Here is a 13537-nt window from a genome sequence, read left to right on the forward strand (position 1 = left end):
TAAAGTTGTTTGTTTATGTGGCCATGCTGGGTCTTAGCTGCAGCCTGAGGGATCTTTGATCTCGATTGAGGCATGTAGCGTCTTTAGTTCCAGCATGCAGACTCCTAGTTGTGGCATGTGGGATCTAGTTCCCTGACCAGGGATTGAACCCAGGCCCCCAGCATTGGGAGTGAAGAGTCTTAGCCACTGGACCCCCAAGGAAGTCTCTCCTTGTTTTCAATTTATTTATTTATTTTTTCTTGTTTTCAATTTAAAAGAGAACTAATTTCTTGGCGTTCCCTTCATTTTTATTGTTTTTATGTGAGCATGATTTGTAAGCCCATTCTAAATCAAAGCTTTCCAACAATTTTTTTCTGCATGTTGTGTCAAAAATATCCTAAGTGTAGATACTAATATCCATTCAGAGCTGATGTCTGATGCTAATATTCACACCGTAAACTGTCAAATGATATTGCTTTTCTTTTGTGCTTGCTCAGACTAGTGCGGCAGATTATTTCATCACAAACTGGTAACCATATATGCCAGATGACAAAAGGGAGAGGTAAAATGAATAAGAGACATGGGGTTGCAGTCAAGGTTATTACCTTAATTAAAAACCTTAATTTGTTAGAATAGTGGCTCTTATCCCAGGCTGTATATTGGAATCATTTGGGAAGCTTTTAAAAATATTGATGCTGAGGACCCACTGTAGTCTAATAAAATCAGAACATCTGTTAAAGCAGCTAGGGTAGAGGACCATTGCTTTAGAGTAATGGTAAACAAGTATGGACTTGGTAACAAGTGTGGACTATGAAATCCACTCACCAATACAATAATTAGGAAACATATTTGTGTTTCAAACATCTTTGAGCAATTGAGTAACTAAAGAGAGCTGAGACAGTAAGAACAACTTTTTAAAAAGCAATATTAGAATTGTGAAATAAAATTCATAGTTTATGGCAGGACAAGAAAAATTTAAATGTAAAAAATCTCTGCCCTTTTGCCTTCTCTCTTCCCCCACTATTCATTGTGTATTTGTGTTATATATCGAACAAACTTCACGCTTCGGCAGGAATACCTGCTTAACCATTAAGAGCAACATTTTCCCAGCACCAACAAGGCAACTGCTGAGAGACAGCGTTCTTTCTTGATCTTGCAAGAGGTCATACGACCCACCACGATGACTTAGACCCACCATGAAGACTTAGATTGGGATTATGTAGACTATCAATAACAGTTCATTTGCTGTACAGCCCTGTCTCAAAAGACATATAACTGTGCCTAGACTTCTACCAAGCACAGTTTGCAGAGCTTTCTGAAGTGCTTGTCCTGGGTTGAATTAAATAAAAATTTTCAATTGAATAAAAATTGAATAAACTTTTCCAATTCTTAGATTGATACCTCAATTTTTCATAACTTGTATGCTTCTCGTATGAACAATCTTTTAGTCTCTAACTTTCAAATCTTTATTGTAAAATATTGTTGCTGAATTCTGCATTCTCTATGAACCCATGAAATTAAAAGTTTATTTTTTAAAAAAATTAAGGTAATTGAAATTATTGGACTGAGTTATGTATAAGTTTATTGAATTATTTTATTGCAGAGTTCGTGGAGGAATATGTATTTAATTGACTATTTTTCCTTTGCTGACACTTAATTAAAAATTCTACATATTTAAGGTATAAAACTTGATGATTCGGTATGTGTATATATTGTGACATAATCATCACAATCAAATTAACATGTCATCACTTCACAGTTATCCTTTTTTTTATCCCCATTGGGAGAAGGGCTATGAAAACATATCATTGGATTCCTTACTAGAAATATGACATGATGCATTGTATCAATATTCTTGTATTTTACTGTTCACTCAGATCACCTGGGGATCTTTGTTACACGTGCAGACCATAATAAATAGGGCAGGTGTGGGGCCTGAGGCTCTGGGTTTTTAGTAAGCTCCCAGGTGTTACCAGTGCTGCTCACATGACCCATGTGATATCTCCTGGTAGATTTGGAAGCTCTGTTTTTACAAACACATGCATTGAAGATCCTTGTGTCTTCATGGTGAATTGACTCTCTGATTATTGTGTAATATTTCTCAGTAATTTTCCTTCTTCTGATGTTTCTTTGTGTGATATTAATATAGCCTCTCCAGATTTCTTTTGGTTGTGTTTCTCCATCCTTTTATTTTCTCTTACTATCTGTGCCTTTAAAGATAAAATGGGTTTCTTATGTAGTTCCGTTCCTTTTAATATAAACAAGTAATGTCTTTTAATTGGGATGTATGCACCATTTATATTTTGTGTAATTATTTACATAATTTGATTTAAATCTACTGTTATACTAGTTTTCTGTTTCTTCTGTTCTTCCATTTTTTTCCTCTTTTTCTGTCAATTTTTTAAAAATTGAGTATTGTTTATGATTCCATTTTATCTCCACTATTGATTTATTGGTTGCAACTCATTCACTTTCCTTTCTTTCTGATGGATGTCTTAGGGTGGCCAAGATGGCCTAATGGACCCCCAGCTAGAGACAGGCTTATTCCCAGTCTCTGCTTTGCTCAGAATATTTACTTTAGAAACCTTGTAATCCTAATTCCTTTCTCTGAGCCTTTAAGATGTAAATTTTTCTCAAGGAACTGGGAGCCATCCCTTTGAAATGGAGTCATCAAGGATGGGGCTCTGTTCCCTCTGGAAGCTCTAGAGAGTCTTTCTTTGCCTCCTCTAGCTTCTGGAAGCTGCCAGCATTCCTTGGCTTCTGGTCACTACCTCCAATCTCTGCTGCTTTCTTCACATCACCTTCTTCTCTATATGTATGCTTAATCTCCCTTTGTCATTCTCTTACAGGGACACTTCAGATGACATTTAGGGCCCACCCAGATAATCCAGGACAGTGTCCTCATCTCCAGAATCTAAACTTAATTGCATCTGCAAAAGAAATCCTTTTGTCCTTCTAATGTAACATTACAGGTTTGAGGTATCTGTATATCTGGTACTGATAGAGGACATGATATCTTTCAGTGTCTATTACTTATCTTACCTCCCCAGTGTTATTTTAATTCTACTGTATGCAGACTTTTCTTGAAAAGCACTTTTTCTTTGGGTTGTTATACTTGTTCAGTTGCTAAGTCATGTCTGACTCTGCGACGCCACGGACTGCAGCACACCAGACCTCTCTGTCCTTCACTGTCTCCCAGAGTGTTCAGATTCATGTCCATTGAGTTGGTGATGCTATCTAACCATCTCATCCTCTGCAGGCCACTTCTCCTTTGCCTTCAATCTTTCCCAGCATCAGGGGCTTTTCCAATGAGTCTTCTCTTCACATCAGATGGCCAATGTATTGGAGCTTCAGCTTCAGCTTCTCTGGGTTAGTAGGGAATTATGGAAGCATTCCATAACTGAGTTGCTAATTCTGCATACAGAGGTCTTTGATTTGGAGTCCTTAATTAATAATAATCATAATAATAAAGCAAATATTTACAGAGTTCTTACAGTGTGCCAGACTTGAGTAAACGTCTATAAAGCCTAGTTACTGAAAAGATAATCTGAGGACCAGAAGTATCGAAATACCTGGGATCCTGTAGAAACACATAATCCTGGTCTTGAATTGCATCTACTGAATCAGAATCTGCATTTTTGCCAGGATTCCTACTGATTTGCTTGAACATTAAATTTTGATAAAGTTTTTTATGGTATTAACTTATTCAAAATGCATAAATACTCTATAATGCAGGTATTTTTGTCAGCAACTATTTTACAAATGAAGAACACAAGACTGAGAGAATTTGGGTACTTTGTTCAAAGCCAGTTAATTAGCAGGGGATGGAACCTGTAATCTGGTCCAGATCCGCCTTTCCCCAGATGTCCCATTAACCATCTCTAATGTCCTGTTTCTTCACACAGCAAACAGTGGATATTGACTCACGAGGGGCTCAGGGAAACGTACTTTTCAGCAGCCTCTGTAAGTCCCAAGAGCTAATAGTGTATTCTCAGTTTCTCCAAGCAGTCATTTAGTCAATATCAGCCCTATAGAGCTCCCTAAAAACAGTGTTTCTAAATAATGTTGTCCTAGATAAATTCTGTAGACTTGCTTAAAGGATCGGTTAGTCAATTACCTGAGAGTTGGCTAGTGAAATGAATTTATTTTGCAGAAAGCAAAGAAAAAGCCGATTAGAATTAGAACACAAGTATAAGCCCTACCATCTGCCTCTTGTTTAATTTCATAGATAAAAGACCTGAAAAGCAGACAGTGCGTTGCAGGAGAGTGGAGACCCGTTTATAGTGTATGAAAAGGTTACAGGGCTTTGTGGCATTTGCTATCTGCTAATAACTTCATGTCTGCTTAGTTAAATTAATAATTTCTTAGGTCATGCTATTAGGTGTGATGCTTCTAGGTGACATGAGTGGTATCTTTTTTCTCCTTTTAGCATCAAACATCATTTTCAGTTCAAAACACTTTCATTCTAAATGAAGGTCATGGGAACTTGACTTGTGGTCCAGTGGTTAAGACTCCAGACTTCCAGTTCAGGGAGTCCAGTTTCGATCCCTGGTTGGGAAACTAAGATCCCACATGCTGTGTGGCCAAAAATAATAATAAATAAATAAATAATAAATAAATCTTGGTCATGAATTCTCCACATCATGTGTTTACTAACAACAAAAATACTCTTTTTGTATTTAATATAAATATTTACAAAGAATGATCAACCCTTACTTGTAAAGATTTTATCTCAGAACTATTTTATGAGTAGAAATAACAGTAGGGGAAAAAAAAACTTGTGTTTTCAAAATGAGCGTATAGGTGTTTTACCCACAGTGTCTGATTTATGCCCCAGAATAACCTTGAGGGGTAAGAAGTATTACCTTCCTCTTACATGTGAGAAAACCTAGGAGCAAAAAAGGTAACCTGGCTAAGTCCACACAGTCAGTAAATGATGTCATCTTCCTGGCTGCGGTGCTTTAGGGTCCTTCCTGTAGGTGCTCTGGATTCAGCGCTGTATCCCCTGCATTAGACTCAACTAGTCTTTATCAGCTCACCCTGAAGTTCTGCTTGGAGACAAACACATTCTCTGTCAGTTACTCCTCGACCTGCAGGTTGACTAGGATCGGAGGTCTCCTTCCCTGCTCATTTCTCAGCAGTGTTCTTGCTTTGCTAAATCTAAGTCAGAGGTTTGCTTAAAGCTTGGAAAAATAACTTTCTATTTCAAGGAAAAGGGTGACATTGTTAGTCTTTCTCAATCAAGAAGAATGCTGTTATAGTGTTAAAGAGCAAAAGTTGACAGCTGCCTTGGTATGTGCCATTAAAAATAGAAAAACCTCGATGATGACATGCTTTGCAATCAAAGGAAGACTTCCTGTTAGTTCATCTCACTCTTTTCCTCCTTCGTATATATTCGTTTACTGTTCACAGATTTCCTCACATCTAAGGTTTACAGAACCTTTATTTAAATGTGTTTACGTTTTACACATAACGGTTTGCCTTGAACAAAGTGAGTACACGATTTTTGAAGAGATTTGAAATGATGTGAATGGCAGGTCCCTTATGGAATGGCTCCCTGCTGCTGTGTATCTGAGGTTTTGATGTATTATGAAGTAAGCCTGCAGCCAAGCACTTTGGAATTCTTTCCCACTGGTGAGAAGATGCATACTGAAAGATGGGGAAATGATCTTACAGCAGAAATCACAGTCGGTTGTAAGTTCGACGTACTCCCATTCCTTAAGGTATGTGAAAATGTGATGTGAATTAAATCACCCTTAAAGGAAAAGCACACATATTTATCTGACGCAAGAAAAAAGCCATCTGAATTCATATGCTCTGCAACTCACTGTTTAGACATACTTTGAAACCATGTGATCAATTAAAAAGCAGCTAAGACTAAGTTCTTTTTCCGTGGGACTTTTAGTATCATTTGGACAATAATTATATTATCCACTTTTGAACTTATAATAAAAGTTGCAACCTGGCTGGTTTTTCCTTGTCTGTGAAGACTCTATTAAAACTGCTTCAATCCCATCTTAAGAGCAGTGTCATCTTAAGATGAAGCCCACCATTTCTTGAAATTTTTCAGATGATTCCTGGTTGCTTTGGCCCAGTCAGCTCTGGCTTTGAATTTTCAATTTTCCTTCTATTACTGGTGCCCTGTGAGCTCTTTCGTATCCTAGTGGTTCTTTTCCTTAATTTTCCCAGTGCTAGTTGCTTATGGCTGTTGTGTATAGTAGATTTCTGCTGAAAATTTGGGTTATATGGTAACAAAATAACCAAGCACAACATATAGTAGAAATTGAAATTAAACAGATATTGCTGCTATAAAACACGTTTTAGCCACTTTCTACCTCATTTACTCTCCTGTCTCCTACCTATTCTCTTGCCACTCCTTTCAACCCTCTAGTTGTAATAAATTTCAGGCATTATTTCTGTGACTGTATTTTCTCCTCTCCTTCTGGTACTTCTGTTATGGATGTGTTGGTGTGTTTCATGGTTTCTCTGAGGTTCTGTTCATTCCCCCTAATTCTTTTTCTTCTCCATTCTTCAGGTTTTACAATCTCTGTGAATCTATTTTCAAGTTTGCTAATTTTTTCTTCTGTCAAATCAAATCTACTTTTGCACTTCTTATGGGTTGGAATGTGTCAAGTCCTAAACCTCGGAATATGACATTTAAAATAGAGCCGTTGGAGATGAAATTAGTGAAGATGAGGTCATGCTGGAGTAGATTGAGCCCTTTATCCAGTAAGGCTGGTGTCCTTATGAAAAAGGGGCATCTTGGGGAGGGGAGGTTCAAAAGAAAATGTTGTTCATTTATTCATTTCAAAAATTGTTACGTAATTTTTGCTTTGTTCCATAGATGTTCTATCACAAAGAACAGAATAAACTAAAACTATCTCCCTTCATAGAATGTTCATGTAAATAAAACCTCACAACTTTAGTGAATATCCAGTTGAAAAGGGGGACATTTAAACACAGGCATATACATACACTCACAGGGAGAAAGCCATGTGTAGATGAAGGTAGAGATTGAGCTGATGCTGAAGTCAAGGAACACTAAAGATCACCAAAGTCTAGGAGAGAGAACTGAAACAGATTTTCGCCCCAGAAGGGACCCACTTTGTCAGTACCTTGATCTCAGACTTCTGGCCTCCAGAACAATGAGACAACAAATTTCTATTGTTTAAGTTTCCCAATTTGTTGTACCCTGTTAAGGAAACCCTAGCAAACTAATACATACTCCTTTAGTGATTTTTTTTTTTTTTAAGTTTAGCATTGTACTTTTCAATTCTAGAATTACCATTTGCTTCTTTTAAATATTTTGGTCTTTTCACTGATATCCTCTACTTGATGGATTCTTTTCTTTCCCTGCCTGTTTAGTCACTCTGTCATGTCTGACTCTCTGTGACCCCATGGACTGTAGCCTACCAGTCTCCTCTGTTCGTGGGATTCTCCAGGCAAGAATATTTGAGTGGGTTGCCATTTCCTCCTCCAGGGGATCCTCCTGAACTAGGGATTGAACCCTCGTTTCCTGAGACCCCTCATCGCAGGCAGATTCTTTATCTGCCGAGCCACCTGGGAAGTGAGCCAGGCTCACTCAGTCGTTTCTGACTCTTTGGAGCTCCATGGACTGTAGCCAGCCAGGCTCCTCTGTCCATGAGATTCTCTAGGCAAGAATACTGGAGTGGGTTGCCATGCCCTCCTTCAGGGGATCTTCCCGACCCAGGGATGGAACCCACATTTCCTGCAACTCCTGCGTTGCAGGTGGATTGTTTACCACTGAGCCGCTGTGGAAGGCCTAACACATAGCACATACTAAACGCAAAGCACTAGATACTTTATATGTGTACAGACTCATTTAATTCTTAACCAACCATTTGATACTGGTAGTTCAGTTTTTCCACTTTATGTGTGGGGCACTGATGAACCCTATCCCCCCCAACCCGCCACACACACCTCCTTTCGGTAACGCTGAGACTGCTTGAGGTCACATGGATGGTAAACAAAAACCTCAGGTTTAAATACCGTGAGTCTGGCAGCCATACTGTCTCCCACAATAGGTGATTGCGCTCAAATCATTTCAAGCCCAGCTTGCTGGGGTGACAGGACCCTAGTCTGTGAGAAAGGAGAGCTATGTAGGGCCATCAAAGAGACCTGGAAGGGTGGGCATTGCCTAGTGAATAGCTGGGAGAAGATGGGTGAAAAAATAAATTACACTCTTCTTCCATCTGGAAGTGTGTAGACAATGGGTCAGTCTTGCGTGAAGGAAGAGGAGAGGTTTTGAATTAAATATAATATTAGGCCATAATTCTCATGATTGAAAGGGCATCTCACTTACCATTGGGATTCAAGGAGTCAATATTTAACATCCATCTTCTTTGCCTGATTTTTGTTTCAATCGATTGATTTAGAAGTTGGACAGAAGGAAATATGAAATACTGCATCAGTTCAACTTCTGGCAGATAAAGCCAGATGGAGAATAAGGCTTCTATTGTATCCCACACAACTCTGCTATACCCTTATCCTAGAATCAGCTTGCTCACCCATTCATAGCAGAGTGGTTATTGTTGTTTAGGGGCTAAGTCATGTCTGACTCCTGTTGACCCTATGAACTGCAGCACACCAGGCTTTCCTGTCCTTCACCATGTCCAGAGTTTGCTCAAGCTCATGTCCATTGAGTCGGTGATGCCATCAGATGATCTCATCCTCTGTCACCCACTTCTCCTCCTGTCTTCAATCTTTCCTATCAGAGTTGGACAACTACTATTCAAGAAATGATGAGGGACACTTCCTTGGTGGCCCAGTGGCTGAGACTGCATGCTCTCAATGCAGGGAGCCCCAATCTGATCTCCGGTCAAGGAACTAGATCCCACATGCCATGTGAAAATCAAAGATCCCACGTGCTGCAACTAAGACCCATAGCAGCCAAATTAAATAAATGTTAAAAAAAAATAAGTAATGAGGGAGGCAGTAAAGAGAGATGAGAACTTCTGTCAATGAATGGTCTTCTCCTTGGACACATGAGGAGTGAGAATAAGTGCCTCTACTAGTTACCTGAATGAAGCTGTTCTCAAAAACTGAAAATGACCAGAAAAAGATGAAATCTTCCACAAATATTGGCAAATGGCAGAGACAGGAAGGTGGATAGAGAATGTATGAAGACAGTGGTTGGTTGGTCTAAAATAAAGCCATAACCTGAAACCCCAGAGTCACACTAAGTGTGGGTTGAAGTCCATCCCACACTTCAGTGACATTTGCACACCAGATCACTTGTACTAATCTTCCACATTAGGGGAAAACACACAGCCTTAACTTATTTCTAAGTGTGAACTACAGTCACTTTTCACGTATTTATTTCACTGCATTATTTATTTAGGTATTTATGCTTCCTCCATATCCCAGTTCTCCCCCTGATTGCAATGTTATTTAAGTTAATATTCATAAATAAATTATTCCAACCATGTATTAAGGAGAAATTCGTTGACATAATTGTGCATCAATTTCGGTAAATACAGAATGTGACGTTAAGTATTTTATGCTCCCATAAGCTCCCGGTTTCTCTGATCATTAAAATTTTCTGAATAATAGTAAATCACATCCTTCTCATTATCCTTGAGGTTCCTTCAAACCCCATGAATTTCAATAGAGGCTGATAAAGGGAGATGAAAAAGGTTCTTAGTCAGACTCCTGTATAGGATACAATGAAACAGAAAACACACATGTTCACAGCTTCTTTTGTTAATGCAAGTATTTTTCATTTCCATCAGTGGACCATTTGTCTGTCTTAGTTTTGAAGGACTTTCCAACACAGCAAGATTGAATATAGTCATTTAAAGAAATTCAGCTGTTGAAAATTGGTAACTCCCTTCCATTCCACAATTCAGAGTAATTTGGGGGCTCAAATACAATCCTAAGGCTAAAACAATTTATTTCAAAAATATGTTAAGGAGGGAAGATTGTTCATCTTTGTCTTCTTTTCCTTTCTATCCTTGCATTTCCTTTCTTTTCTGCTGTCTTCCTTCCCTTCTTCAACTTTTCTCTTCTCCCTGTACTTCTTCACTCCTTTAGCAGATTCAGACTTACAGGGGCCTGAGTTCCCAAGACCCAGCAGAAAGAGTCTTTTTTTCCAGAGAATTCCAGTAGAGCCCTTCAAAGACTTTTCCTGGCCTGACTCAGGTCACATCTCCAAGAATGTGAAGTGTCCTGAAGACTGTGGCTCTGACGGGCCAGGGGTTGGTTTTGATCTGGACCAGCAAAGTAGAGATGATGAGTCACAAGGACTAAGCCACCAAAAGGGATAGTTCCTGAAAGCATCACATGTATTCTCTTGCTACAAAAGGAGGCAAGAGATGCAGGTGAGACAGAACTACAGAGGACCTCTGCAGTTGTGTGTGTGTGTGTGTGTGTGTGTGTGTGTTACACTTAGGTGATACACTATGAAAGCCCTTCCCCAACATAAAAGTATAATATTTTTGATGTTTTTACAGTTCTATTTAATGCAGTAAAAACTTGGTTTTGGTGTGAAGTAGAGTTATTTTTTAAACCTATTTTAAAAAATAAATAATTTCCAAAAGATTGAATAACTCATCTTTGCTCAGCTGATTTTAACAGACAGTTTTGAAGATCTGAACTGCCACATATAGGTGCAGGGCACATAGGAGACTGATTGCTCCACTGTCTGCTCTAATGTGCTTCCTGTCATGAAATCTCCATCCACAGCTCCTCCTGGGAGTCTCCTGGACTGGCTCTCAGAGACCCCATGGAATCTGTGGATCTCAGTGGTCCAGCGCGCAACCTGAGATTTCCCCTCTCTACAGACCACTGTCATGGCAGTGTTTGGATAATTAAGGACACTCTGCTTTTCATATATTTCATTTCTTTATCTAAGGGATATTTAACAAGACTTGTGAAGTATACACTCTAGTTCTTCAAGTCAACTTAAAATAAGCATAGAGATAAGCCTTTTGGCCAACTACAGCAACTAGTATCAGTTGGGAGCAAAGATACTCCTTTTAGATATTTTAAGACATAGGAACTAAATTGATTTAAAATAAAAACATTAGTTAGCTATTCTGTGATGGAAATACTGCTAGATATGAAGTCAGCACAATAGTTCAGATTATCTGCTTGACCTTGGACTAGTTGCCTAAGTTCTAAGCATTTGGTTTTCTTAGCTGTTGTTGTCGTAGTTCAGTCGCTCAGTCATGTCTGATGCTTTGCGACCCCATGGACTGCAGCACGCCAAGCTTCCCTGTCCTTCATTATTACCTGGAGTTTGCTCAAATTCACGTCCATTGAGTCGGTGATGCTATCTAACCTTATCTATAAAGTAAGGGTGACAGAGGTCCATCTAGTCAAAGCTATGGTTTTTCCAGTGGTCATGTATGGATGTGAGAGTTGGACTATAAAGAAAGCTGAGCACCAAAGAATTGATGCTTTTGAACTGTGGTGTTGGAGAAGACTCTTGAGAGTCCCTTAGACTGCAAAGAGATCCAACCAGTCCATCCTAAAGGAAATCAGTCCTGAATATTCACTGGAAGGACTGATGCTGAAGCTGAAACTTCAATACTTTGGCCAACTGATGCGAAGAACTGACTCACTGAAAAAGACCCTGATGCTGGGAAAGATTGAAGGCAGGAGGAGGAGGGGATGACAGAGGATGAGATAGTTGGATGGCATCACCGACTCAGTGGACATGAGTTAGAGCAAGCTCTGGGGTTGGGGAAGCTTGGCATGCTGCAGTCCGTGGGGCTGCAAAGTGTAGGACACGACTAAGGGACTGAACTGATTTCAGTTCAGTTCAGTCCCTCAGTTGTGTCTAACTCTTTGTGACCCCATGAATCAAAGCACGCCAGGCCTCCCTGTCCACCACCAACTCCAGGAGCTTACTCAAACTCATGTCCATCGAGTTGGTGATGCCATCCAGCCATCTCATCCTCTGTCGCCCCCTTCTCCTCCTGCCCCCAATCCCTCCCAGCATCACTTTACCTTTAAAGATTAAATAAGAATTACTGAATATCCATTATTAGTTTGCTACTATGTTAACTTGCTGAGTCAGTGCTTAATCAGTTGTAACATTTTTGAAGTCACACAATCACCCTCACACTTTGCCAAAGGCAAACTTGCTCAATATGGGGACAACCCGGTATTGTTTATTCAGGTCAGTGGGCTTCCCGGGTGGTGCAGTGGTAAAGAATCCACCTGCCAATGCAGGAGATGCAAGAGACGAGAGACACAGGTTCAGTCCCTGAGTGGGAAAGATCCCCTGGAGAAGGGAATGGTAACCCACTTCAGTATTCTTGCCTAGAATCACATGGACAGAGAAGCCTGGTGGTCTATAGTCCATGGAGTCAAAAAGGGTCAGAAATGACTGAGCGGCTACATATGCACACACAAACACACGCACATTCATGTCAATAAAACATTCCCTACATCTGTTCTAGTACTGTCTAGGGTGCTACTCAAATACAAGTCCATGAGTTGCAAGAAATAATGAAAGACAAACTGAAAAACTGGTAACTTTTTGGCTCACAGTAGAAGCCTCTCAAACAATGTTATTTTAAAAATATAATCAAACAGTTGAGAGAGGTGTTGAAAAAAGTGGTATACTGTCAGCAGTAAATATTTTGGTTGTACACTCTATGGAAGAATTAATTTTAAAACTTAAAATAGCTGTGTGTTATGAAGGGCTCATGCAAATGGATTTATTTCATTCTTTTTGCCTATTTTTTGGATGTTTTGAGATAAACTTTTCTCTGTCACATCTACCTTCTCTCCCTGTAGTGCATTCACAGACAGAATCTTCTGTAGTTATTGGTGGTGACTGGTCAGAGATTGCTTCTTTCTTGGACCTTTCTCTGGAGCTATTTCATTTGTGGACAGGACCAGCAACACTTGGTTGTTATTTTATTCTAAATTGAATTCTTATCCAGTGGACCACCAGGGACGTCCCCCAACCAACGTCTTGATTAAGTCTTGTCAGATCCCGAGGCAGAGGACACAGCTATGCCAGGCTTGCACTCCTGATCCACAGAAGCTATAGATTCTATTTACAGAAATGATGTGAGAGTTGGACTATAAAGAAGCTGAGTGCCAAAGAATTGATGCTTTTGAACTGTGGTGTTGGAGAAGACTCTTGAGAGTCCCTTAGACTGCAAGGAGATCCTACCAGTAAATCTTAAAGGAAATCAGTCCTGAATATTCATTGGAAGGATGGATGCTGAAGCTGAAGCTCCAATACTTTGGTCACCTGATGCGAAGAACTGACTCGTTTGAAAAGACCCTGAGGCTGGGAAAGATTGAAGGAGGGAGGAGAAGGGGACAACAGAGGATGAAATGGTTGGATGGCATCACTGACTCGATGGACATGAGTCTGAGCAAGCTCCAGAGTTGGTGAAGGACAGGGAAGCCTAGAGTGCTGCAGTCCACAGGGTTATAAAGAGTTGGACACGACTGAGCGACTGAACTGAACTGAACTGAACTGAAGCATAATAAATGAGTGCTGTTTTATGCTGCTGTTTTTGTGGTTATTGATTATGCATCAATAGATAAGTAAAGCTTTTTTTTTTTCTAA

The sequence above is a fragment of the Dama dama genome, chromosome 25 (genome assembly GCF_033118175.1).
Source record: "Dama dama isolate Ldn47 chromosome 25, ASM3311817v1, whole genome shotgun sequence".
Lineage (NCBI taxonomy): Eukaryota > Metazoa > Chordata > Mammalia > Artiodactyla > Cervidae > Dama > Dama dama.